We start from the raw sequence: 2454 nt of genomic DNA on the forward strand, positions 1-2454 counted from the left end.
TCAGGACCACGCAGTGGTGGCTCAAATCCACTCAGTGGCCTGCGCTGTAGGAGCTGCTGACCAGTCCTCAGAGGCTGGCTGAGCACTCCGGTCTTCTGTGGGGAACTGCTGGATGGGCACAGAGGGCACCTGCACACCCTCAGAGCAATCAGCCACCTCAGGCTGAGCAGCAGTGAACTCAGGAGCTGGTGCGGTCCATTCACCCAGAAATTCTTCCTTGGTCACAGCCTTCTCAGTAGCAGCCTGTTCCTCCTTCTCAATCTCCTCTGGGTCTCAGTAGAAGTAAAGATCAGGCATAACCTCCCATGGGTGCTCACGGGAAATAGTACCTCACATGCGGAGTACCTCCCGGGCCAGCATCCGCCACATGAAACCCACTGAGTGAGCTCCCTTGTTGTTGTACGAGATGGCAATGTCCACATAGCGCAGGGGAGAGTCTGTGTTACCGAGCAATGGTGGGCAGGTTGACATAGGAGGCCTCTGTGAGGGGCTGGTGGTCAGCCCTGGGATCAGTCACCACTAGAAGCCATGGCTCCCTGAAGGCTGCTTGGATCTGGTTAGTGAAGGTCCCAGGTGTGAAGCGGCCAGCAATTGGAGTGGCTCCTGTAGCAGCAGCAAACTTCAGCACAGCTCGCTGGCCAGTGTTCCTGGAAGAGATGACGCTGACGTCGGCGGGGTTCTCAATGGTAATAATAGCTTGAGCTGCAAGCAGCAGCTTCTCCCGGGTCCTCTTCAGATTTATGATGTAGATACCGTCACTTTTCCTTCTGTAGATGTACTGTTCCATCTGAGAGTCAAGGTTGGTGCCACCTAAGTGGGTTCCTGCAGCAAGGAATTCGAGGACATCCTCCTCCTTCCTCTGCAGGACGTCAAGGTCTCCGGACAGTGTGTAAATTTCCCTTTTAAGTTATGATGGAAACCAAAAACAACGCCATATGGACCCTTCCCTGGGTAGCGCAGAAAAGCAAGGCAGCTCTTATAAGGACAACATTGGGACTGTCTTACAGGTTCAGAGGTTCAGTCCATTATCATCAAGACAGGAGCATGACAGCATCCAGGCAGACATGGTGCAGGAGGAGCTGAGAATTCTACGTCTGCAGACTGCTAGTAGAATATTGGCTCCCCGGAAGCTAGGATGAGGGTCTTAAAGCCCACACCCACAGTGACACACCCACTCCAACAGGGCCACACCCATTCTAACAAGGCCACACCCACTCTAACAAGGCCACACCTCCTAATAGTGCCACTCCTTGGGCCAAGTATATACAAACCACCACATATGGGTTGTGTTCTTCTAGAATGTAAAGATGGCTCTTGCTATTTCAATACACAGAAAGTGGAATTCAAATATTGCTACAAAAGCTAACCAACCAAACAAACACCTATGATGGAATAATTGATACTAGAAAAAACGGCTTAGCTCAGCGGCGTCCCTCATGACTCCTGTGTCCTTCTGCCTCTACACTACCTTTCCTCGTCATGCCCTACCTTTTTAAGGCTGCATAATATTTCATGGTGTGGACAGAACACATGTTTTTGGTCCTTCTGTGACCCACTCCAGCCCTTCTCTTTCTCCTCCTGTCCCTCAAGTCCTCAGTCCTCAGTTACTCCCCAGGGCTGCAATCCTCCTAAAGTTGGCCTTCCTATCCACCAAACAAGACAAAGGACATCACCAGTTTGCCCTGTCCATGTTCCCCCCAAGTCTCCTGGATCTTAGGGGTCAGAATTGCACATCCTAGAGTATTGAGAAAGAGGAAGATTTGTTTGAGGAATGTGGCAGTCTGGCAGGCTTCTTTCCTGAGCTGCGATGAATAGAGCCACTGTGAAACTGACTACACTATTTGTGGCCAGAATCCTTCAATGGCCAATGACAGTGGGCTCACATCTGCTCAGTTTGTCTACCTCTTTTACCCACTTCAGGATGTCCTCAGAACTTCTAGGCTGGAGGACTGACTCTTAACAGTCTCAGGAACACCAGATCCAGCTACCTGTCAACTTGAGAGTCCAATCAGGGACAGATGACAAGGAAAGAAAAGGATGTGTTCAGTATGGCCCGCCTGGGGAAGGAAGAAGGGCCAGCATGCTAACCCCTGTGTGTGGAGAGCTTCAGGATTGTCCAGTGGAAGAAGAAAAAGCAGAGTGGGCCAGAGAGATGGCCCACAGCAGGCAAAGGCACTTGCTGCCAAGCCTGACAAGCCACGTTTGATCCCCAGGCCCCACATGGGAGGAAGAGAGAGCAGACTCTCACAGGAAGTTCTTTGACCTCCACACATGTGTATCCTGTCCCTGATACACATGCACAATATAAAAGCATAAAATGTAAAGCAAGTAACATAATGCAAAGTGTGGGTGAGGGCTCAGCAGTTCACAATCCCTGGGGAGAGCGATTGGTCCATCTTCATGAGATGGCTGTGATGGGCAGCCTCCGGTTCACAGTCCTTGGGATGTGAGAAG

General features: G+C 51.0%; 1 pseudogene across 1 annotated transcript; it reads right to left on the bottom strand.

Annotated features, from left to right (window-relative positions):
• On the bottom strand, positions 1–877 carry LOC308438424 (small ribosomal subunit protein uS2-like; annotated as a pseudogene). The gene has a single exon. The product of its transcript is annotated as a small ribosomal subunit protein uS2-like (transcript).
• Positions 878–2454: the final 1577 nt, after the last annotated feature.

The sequence above is a fragment of the Micromys minutus genome, assembly GCF_963924665.1.
Source record: "Micromys minutus genome assembly, chromosome: 27".
Taxonomy (NCBI): Eukaryota; Metazoa; Chordata; class Mammalia; order Rodentia; family Muridae; genus Micromys; species Micromys minutus.